Below are 9,717 nucleotides of genomic sequence, written 5' to 3'. Positions count from 1 at the left end.
ATCATCACACCACCATTAATCCCTTGGGCTCTGAGCCTTCTTCCTTTCGGGGTTCCCCAGCTGGTGCCTCCCACCATTCCTCTCGGTCCATGAGAGAGGAGCAGCAGTGTGTTATCAGCTGAACACTCATTCCCAGTTTAATAAAATATAGTGTATTAATCCTGCATTGTTCTGTATGAACCAGCCATGTGAGCATTATGCAGCCTCCCCAAGCATCTTGCAGCTTTTAATCACAACAGAGCATGAATTCACACACAAGAGAAATGGCAACTCGAGAAACAGTTACAGATACTTTGGCCTTTTAAAACATTCACTCACATTGGCAGTTGTTTCTTTTAATTACTGAAAGTAGAGTGGTAGCATTGGAAGGCCACTCACCTGAATCTAACATCCCATTGAACTTCAATGTATTGTTAAGGATGTTCAAATTTGTAGAGCTTCAGTCAGAATTTCCAGGTGTATGTTTTTCCATATATATGTATTCATTTTGGCTTCTTTGCACAAATCATATTTGGTGGTGCTTTTTTCCCCCCAGAGCCGAAGTGTTGGATGGTTTATAACAAATATTACCAAGTGATCCTTTGATATTAAGCTGGCTACACAAGTTTTGATCCTTAGGGATATTATATGTTACAAGGCTGCTGTTTCATTTTGATTTTATTGGATTTCTGTAGGAGTTTCTCAAAAGCCTTGAATTATGAATTTATCACTCCAGACTCGCTTTTCATATAGAGAATAATATATATTAAAGTGAAGCAGATGGTCCAGATACTGCTACATCGTGCACTGAGACAAGTACACTAAGGCTTATTTAAAAATGCATGTATTCACAGCAGGAAGGCAGGGAGGAAATAGTTGCCAATTGTTGAATTAATAGTGGCGGCAGGGCAGGGGGGAAGAGGAGACAATAACCTACCCATAATGGAAGCGCAGACCTTTGTGTTTAGTTAACCTCCCTTCTACGCCAACCCTGTGCTTCCCAAAGCGAAGCCAAATATGCAGATCAGACCATTAGAGGCAACGAATATTCAACCTGCGTTCCGTGTGTCTGATCACTAGATGGAGATCTAAGATATGAAATTGTGGGTGTGTAGGGTGGGTTTTTTATTTTTACAGACAATTATTTGGCTTTGTATTTCCATTTGTTTCTATGTCATGGTATTTATTTATAAAGGAGCGTATAGTCTTAAAGTACTGCAGTTTCATTTCTTTTTTTGTTAAGAAGATCAGGTAGATTGGACTGTTCTACATGAATGAACTCACCTTGGTTTGAGATTAATTTCGCACCTAGCTCTAATTACCGTAATTACAGGTATGGTGCCAGAAACTAATCATATTCAGAATGAACTGCAGTCTTTTTACATTAAGAGACATTATGAAATCCTTATGCTCTATTTGTATTTTAATTGCAACAATTATATGCGGTTTTATTCACAGACGGTGTATGGAAACTGAATGATGTATGACACTACAAGGAGGCATTAGAAAGATGATGATTTTTTCAATCAAGTCATGCCTATCTTTTATATGGTATATGAAAGACAAATAATAGAAGGTGGGGGGGGGGCACAGAACCTAGCTCAATGGCTGAAAATATGCTCACCTCCAGAAGGTTCTGGGTTCAATCCCTGGCATCTTTTGTTAAAAAGATCTGGAAGAAGGAGATGGGAAGGGACCTTTCCCCTTAACCCTTAATTGCCACTGTCAGTCAGACTAGACAATACCGGACTAAATGTGGAAATCTTATGACCAGACATAAGGCAGCTTTCTATCTCCTTGTCTTAAACCCACCTAAAGATTATGATTGAGGATTCACTTTCGTTTTGCTTTAATGCAGAGTCCTGTCCTTGAAAATTATTCAAATGTGTTGTCATGGACAAATGAGGCATTACTGCCCATCGCTGCTTCTGTGCAAGACAAAAGGCTAAAGGAAGATTCAATCAACATAAGTTTATCAAATTGAAGTGGGTTTTTTATATATATATAAAAGGTGTTCTCAGATTAGGAAAGACGTTCCAAAGATGATTGTGTGGATTGCTGCTGTTCCCTAGCTTCATATTGATAACTAATTTGATTGAGTTGCTTACAATGCAATCCTATGTATGTCTGCTTGGAAGTAGTTCTGTTGAGTTCAATGTGAATTACTCCTAGGTGAGCTCCCATTGCTCGGTCCCTGCTCCTGCCAACCTAGCAATTCGAAAGCATGAAGTGCAAGTAGATAAATAACCGCTCCAGCGGGGAGGTAAACAGCGTTTCCGTGTGCTGCTCTGGTTCACCAGATACGGCTTAGTCATGCTGGCCACATGACCCAGAAGCTGTACGCCGGCTCCCTCGGCCAATAAAGTGAGATGAGCACTGCAACCCCAGAGTCGACCGCGACTGGACCTAACGGTCAGGGGTCCCTTTACCTTTAAGTATGTATCAGCCTTAGACTGATCGTTTGGGGCCGGATTCACAAATTTAATGTGGGCAATGGATGTGTGAAATTTTGCAGCATCAAGCAGTGACTTCCATGTGTAAATTAAGTGGGCTTTTAAAAAAACAAAAGAAAACAACAAGAATTCAGAATAACAGCTAGGGGAGGGTTGAGATGTGTTCCACGGGGGTTGTATTTAACTCTTTGCTCCTGCCCCACAGTCCTGATGATAATTCCCCTCTGAATCACACTCTTAATATCAGGATGGAACTGGAAAAGTTTTAGTGTGATCACAGCATGCTATGGGTAACAATGGACTGCGGTATTGCAAGCCCATTTTAAAAATATAATGTGTGTTTTAAACTACTGTTTCTATTAACACGTGGGATATTTTTAAGCTGACTTGTCTGTAACTTCTGACTTTTACTGATAAAATCTACATTAAAACTATGTTCTGTGTAAACCGCTTAGAGGGGTCTTGACAATTAAGCGGTATACCTTTTTATTTTTAAATAATAATAATAAAGGAATGGAAGCTACACAAAGATGAACAGCTCCCAGTGGCTCGCACGCCATGTGTTGTCTAGCAGGCTAATTAGAAGCAGATTGCAGGCAGAGTTTGAAGGGTGGAAGGCAACTGTTGCACAGCCAGAAATACATAATTTTCCCACAGAGTCGTTCACTGCAGCATTCCAGAGCCAGATTTAATTCTAGTTTCTTAATACCACTATTCACAATTCCCCCTTTTTACTGTTATTATTAAATGAACGCATGGAGGAAAGGTCATGGTTCCTCACAGCGAAAAAAGTTGCAGCAGTTGCCACAATTCCTCGGTTGTCACAGTTATTGGGTTACCAACTTTATGTCAGCCACAAGACAGTAGATGCCTCCCCGATTCCTCTTGAGCAGAGCTCCACCAACCTTACCTGCATCAGCTGAATCAAGTCAGATGCAACAGCAGAATGTCCTGGTAAAGGTAAAAGGTAAAGGACCCCTGGACGGTTAAGTCCAGTCAAAAGCGACTATGGGGTTGTGCCGCTCATCTTGCTTTCAGGCCAAGGGAGCCGGCGTTTGCCCACTGACAGCTTTCCAGGTCATGTAGCCATCATGACTGAACCACTTCTGGCACAATGGAACACTGTGACAGAAAACAGAGTGCACAGAAACACTTTTTACCTTCCTGCTAGAGCAGTACCTATTTATCTACTTGCACTGGCGTGCTTTCGAACTGCTAGGTTGTCAGGAGCTGGGGCAGAGCAATCACCCCGTTGCAGGGATTCGAACCACCGACCTTCTGATCGGCAAGCCCAAGAGGTTCAGTGGTTTAGACCACAGCGCCACCCATGTCCCAGTTATGTCCTGGTCCATAATGATGGTGTAATGTTGGAGTGCTACAGCTGTGTTAACTTATGCTACGTTAGGCTAGAACCAGACTGCAAGCAATAAGTTACTACCATGTTTCTTATACCTAAAATGTAGCCTCTGTTTTTTTTGCAAAAGCAAGAAAGCCCCCCACCAAACAACAACAATTATTTCAACCAACGAGGAACATGAAACAAAGATGGAAGGGAAGCATATTCTCAGGGGTCAGGAGAGAATATGCACTCAGCTCAGACAAAAACAATCTTTGCCGCTTCTGTGAAGCTAAAACTACACCAGAATGGATATATAATATGGCTGTTGAAGTGCTAATTAGCTTTGCTTGGTAGCTGGCTATGATCTTGCTTGGATCAATCTGACAGGAACAGGAGTGTGCAGCACCAAATTGCTTGAAATCACGTTTTTGTTTTCTTGTCCTTTCAGCATTTACCTCCCCTGTCATGTAGATCTTGTGGCATGTATTACCAAGAGATGTACATAAAATTACATGCCTAGACTCTTCTCTATAATGTTTAGTTAATTTGGACACCTGCCCCATTTTGCATTTAAAACACTGTCTAGAATGTTTTCATGGTAATAGCATTTGATGCCATGTACTATTAAATGCAGTTATTATCACAATCTATGACATTCTGGGAACTGCAAAGAATGCTGCTGAGCCATAGATTCTTATATAGGAACTTCTGGCTGGAATCTCAGAATGGCTGCCACTATTCTCCACCTGTGGATTTATACTACACCATGATGGAAAACAAACAATGAAACTGCAACGCAGTGTTTAGAAAAAGAAATGAAGAACTCCTGCTTACCTGTTAATCCCTCTGAAATATGCAAATAACCCCAAATTCACCACTTGAAAACAGGGTGAGAAATATGGGAAGGTATTTTCCCTCAGCTCTACAATTAACCACGTATACTGAAAGTATATTGAGATATTAGGTTGCAAATTCATAGCCACTTATCTGGGAGCAGCACCCATTGAAGTCAGTGGGCTTTATTTCTGAAGAGACATATATAGGATCACTGCATTGTTAGGGGACAAGAATCTTATCCACCAGGGAGGGAAACCTCTAGCTTCTACCAGCTTTTGCCAATAGAGGGAACTGTAGTCCAGCAATAGCTGGAGGTCCACAGGATCTCCATCCCTATTATGTATAGTGGTGGGGATTTAGTGTTTGAATTGGGCTCACAGCCCAATGTGTCCTTCTGAACAAAGCAAGACTCTTTACAGCACTGGGAATCACAAAGTGACTGTTCCAATACAAAAGACTGTGGGTTGTTGCCAGAAGGTTGAGTTTGACAATCTTGTAGTCATGATAAAGCTTTCCACAGCTTAATTTAGGGCTTATCCACACTTAGGTTTCCTCTGTACTTTCAAGGCATGGTCTAAGTTTTAAAGCTCCATGTCCAAGCACTTTTTGGCTCCACAGAATCCACGGAAAACTTGAATTGCCATTTGTTTCACTTCAGCTTTAAAGAGCGAGTTTTAAAGACCTATGCCTAGAAAGAGCAGGGGAAACAGTATGTGTGGATAAGCTCTTAGGCCCAAGGCCCACTGGTTAAGAGAATAGACCAGTGGTTCCCAATTAACTAAGTACTGCGAACCCCCTACTTTTGAAAATTTTGATATCTCTATGGTAATTTTTGTTATGTGATTGGAGGCACAGACCCCCTGGGTGGGTTATGTGGACCCCCTGGGGTCTGCGGCTCACCATTTGGGAACCACTGACATAGACATTTTCAGTCTTGCAAAAAAGAGAAAAAAAGATAGCTGGTGTAGGAAGGATAATTTGGACACAGATAGGAAACTTGTGGCTCTCAAGGTGTTGCTACCCTGTCTTCCCCATCATCTTTGACCATTAGCCATGATGGTTCAGGTTGATAAGAATTAGAGCCCAACAACATCTGAAAAGCAGGGTGACTATTTTTTTTTTAATGGGACATACAAGGGGTTGCCTGTATTCACATGGAATTTAACCATTTGCCTGCTTTCTCAGGTTTCTTATCAGGCAGATTACTATAGAAGAAATACCGTATTTTTCGCTCCATAGGACACACTTTTTCCCTCCTAAAAAGTAAGGGGAAATGTGTGTGCGTCTTATGGGGCGAATGCAGACGGGAGGCTCTGCTCAGCGCTCCCTTTAAAGAGCTGCGTGGAGCGTGTGTGCGGCTCTTGGGGGCTTTTTCCCAAGGAGGGAGAAGGGCAGCCTATCAGTCCCTTCTCCCTACTCGGGGAAAAGCCCCGAAGAGCAGCACACATGCTAGGCATGGCTCTTTAAAGAGCGCATGGTTCTTGGGGGCTTTTCCATGAGATGGGGGAAAGGACTGATGGGCTGCCCTCTGTCCCTTCCCCCACCTCCCAGAAAATCCAGCAAGAGCCGCTGCCAGGCTCTGCTCAGCACTCCCTTGTAAGGGCTCCTTTTCGGCCCTCATCCCGCTTTGCTGGGAAGCCAGCAGAAGAGGTGCTGCGCAGCTATCGCTCTTCCTCTGCTGGCTTCTCAGCGAAGCGGGAGGAGGGATGGAAGGGTTTAAAGCAAAAAAAGCAAGAGCCGCTTACATGCGCTGCCAAAATATTTTTTTCCTTGCTTTCCCCCTCTAAAAACTAGGTGCGTCTTATGGAGCGAAAAATACGGTATCTCCACTTCATAGGATGAGAAAGAGAAACAGCTTACCAAGAGGTTACACTGTTAAACAAGCACCAACTCTGCTTGCTCAGCTTCCGATTAGTTTGCACTCTATAATTTTCCACTTCCAGATTTGTTTTCAAAACAGAAGTCGTGGCATTACTTTCCTGAATGATACCTGGCATTCCAAATGAAAAGACCCACTGCCATTTATACAGTAATGATGTGGCTATATTTGGCATTTTGCAGGGATAACTTAACGAGGTGCGGCTTGACAAGCATCTACATCGTATGATATGTTTAATTGCAGTCTCCAAAACTTTTCAAGGAAAAAGGCAGCTGTCTCTGTCGGGTAACAGAGATGTCAAATGAAAGAGAGACGGATCATGAAAGGCAGTTTATTAATATATATTTCTGTGTCTGACACTTTCATTAAGCTTTGGGCCAAGTCCCTTGGCTGCACTCCTGATGAAAAATTGCATCCTGCTTTGTGACTTTCAAAATCTCAGGTGCAGATGTGCCAGCCCCATTCCTAAGCAAAACTTTACAAAAAGTTATTTGTTCAAAGAATAAAAATCTGTTTGGATTTATTAGGAAAGATAAGGTTGCGCTTGACAGCAGGTAAAGGGTACACAATGAATCATGGAAATACCCCATAGAGAGTTTCATACCTCTTATTATTATACTGCTTCATTAGAGATTTTAAGCTTGCCTAATCCCAAAGCAAGGAGCACTACAATTAAAAATATATAAAATGTCAAGCAAATAAAACAAAGCAAGTATGAAGGCACCACACCGCCTGCTTAACAAAAGCCAGACTATTTAAACAACAATAATCTCATTGTGCTTCCCAAATCCATGAAGTGTTAAGCGTACATAGGAAGAGACTTCAACAACAGACACAGATAAAATTCTTCCATCCATTCCTACGAGAACAGGGATGGGGAACCTTCAGCCCATGGGCCTAATCCAGCCCACGAACCCATTTCAGCCAAATCATGCCCACCTGCAGGTACAGGTGGGGCTTGTAGCTTGCGCAGCACCTATCCTGACAACCAGCTGCTTGTTGGGCAACTGGGACATGACACAAAGTGCTTAGCAAGCCCAAACAGAGGACTTACAAAGCCCCTTGTACAGCACTTGAAAAGCACCACAAGGTCCTTTCCAATTTCCATTTTCTTTTTCTCCAGAGGAAGCAGTTACTATTCACAGTGCTCCCCCCAGCACAAACTGCTTTGCCTGCAAAAAGGGGAAATGCTCCTAATTGCCCCTCTGCAGAGACTTCAGAGGGGCTTCCTCTAACAGAGCACCATCTGATTGTTGATTAAAGAGCATATCTTCCAAAGAATTTTGACATGTGTCAATCACCTGGCATCATTATGGAGTCAGCTGGTTGTCAGGTAGATGGTTTAACCTACCTGTCGAAGTTGATTGGAGACAAAGACCTGGCCTCCTGAGCTAGGAAGGTTCCCCATCCTTACCCTAGATTAGAAGATGGGCACTCTCACATTCTTCATCAGTCTAACACAGACCTCATAAGCCTCCAGGTTAGAATAATATATAAAGCCTGAGTTGGTTACTGGTACCATCACTCCCCTTGCCAGCTAGACAAAGGAGGAGATAGTATCTAGTGTGTACTCACAACTGCAGCTTTCTAGAAGGTCCTGAGTGGTCTGTGCAGACAAAATCCCACAGAAAGAATTCATGATGGTGAAAGGGAGAAATTAATGCTGGAGTAAGTACGGGGATAACAGAAACAACTGGGTATAAAAGACAAGAGCGGGAAGGCACTGGGGGAGACAGCTGAGTAGAAAGAAAGAAAGCATGTCTGGCTGCAACATGGTTGAATCCTGCTGCAAGGCAGGGTCATACTCCCTGTAGCTGGAATGACAGGGCATCTGATAGGTAATGGCTGTATCGCTGGAGAAAGAGGGCCATATCTGATCTTAGTAGTCAGAGCAGCCCCACTAAAATTTATAAACATGAATACCTTAGGTCTATTAATTTCAGTGCATGTAGTGTTAGTACGATACAGCCCAGATGGGAGTTTTCATTTCAGAGAATCGGAGGCATTCTAGAGGAAGGATCATTGGGTGTGGTGCAAATGCTTGTCCTGCTTTTTCCTTTTGGGAAACAGGTTTGACAGGGATTTTGCATTGTTTCAAAAATCTGTCAAACGTGTTTGACAAGAGGTGACAGCAGGACAAAAGAAATAGGAATGCATGCCATGGGAAAAAGTTCTCTCTCATACCACTCCATTTTCTTTTAAAAAATAGTGTCCAGCCCAGGTTTTCACATCTAAATGATTCTCTTTTACCAAACCATGACAGTTTCCAATCCCTGCTGGAAGAGGAATCCCAAATCAGAAAATGAAGAGGCCGTTTTAACCCAGCCCATGCCTGTGTGACATCGTATCCAGCTCTTGCCCGGATTACATTCATCGCGTTTCCGGAGCGTGAATATTTGCTGAAAAGACGTTATCAGCTTTCCAAGTCATGCTTGGCCTTTTCCCAGCAGAAATCCCATGTATAAGCATGAGAGTATAGCTATAAGTCTGAGAAAGAAAATGCTTAGGGACTGAAGAAAGCAGAAGCGTAAGTAGTAAACAATTTCACCGAGCATCTTCATAAGCAAAGGGAAGAGATTAAAATGTAACAATGAAAATGGACCCCTGCACACCCCACAGTCACAATTATGGTTAGGGTTATCAAAGCAGCAATGCAAACCACAAATATCTGGATATGCTTCAATGAAATAACGGAATAAGCACGTGCATTACTTAATTAGGACACAGTTGCCAGAGCCTTTTTATTGATTTACATTTCATATTTAAATTAATATGCATCCTTGCTACCACCAGCCAAAGGCATTTCTCTCCCTCAGGTTATCTTTTATTAGATAATAACATCCAGAGATGGCAGTGGGAGGCATGAAACTCCAGTTCCCCCTGGAATTATGCTGCTCAAAACAGCTGCTTTATCTCACTTTATGGTAAGACGTCCCCTGACTCTTGGAACGTTTGCTGAGATTCTCAGCATGTCATATAATTACAAACATGTTATCAGTCATGCAGAATGAGGAGGGCCAAGTTATTTGATATCTGTAGGGTAACTAAGCAAAAGAACACAGAAGGGCATCAGTGATAATGTTACCAACGTGTGCCCATGGGAATAAGAGGGGAAAACACCGATGCAAGGAACATTATTCCCTAAAGGCCTGCATATTCTCTGTGAATACTCTGATGCTCAGCACATGACATTGGAAGGATGCCTCAATTATTTCAATGGGTCTCATTTC

General features: G+C 42.5%; 1 long non-coding RNA gene across 1 annotated transcript; it reads left to right on the top strand.

The window, feature by feature from the left end:
* Positions 1-7,853: 7,853 nt before the first annotated feature.
* On the top strand, positions 7,854-9,006 carry LOC310707573. The gene is made up of 2 exons (XR_014526593.1): positions 7,854-7,967; positions 8,751-9,006. It is a non-coding gene; the product is annotated as an uncharacterized lncRNA (long non-coding RNA).
* Positions 9,007-9,717: the final 711 nt, after the last annotated feature.

Source organism: Podarcis liolepis, assembly GCF_965112155.1.
Source record: "Podarcis liolepis genome assembly, chromosome: 5".
NCBI lineage: Eukaryota > Metazoa > Chordata > Lepidosauria > Squamata > Lacertidae > Podarcis > Podarcis liolepis.
This window is presented reverse-complemented; position numbering and strand designations above follow the sequence as displayed.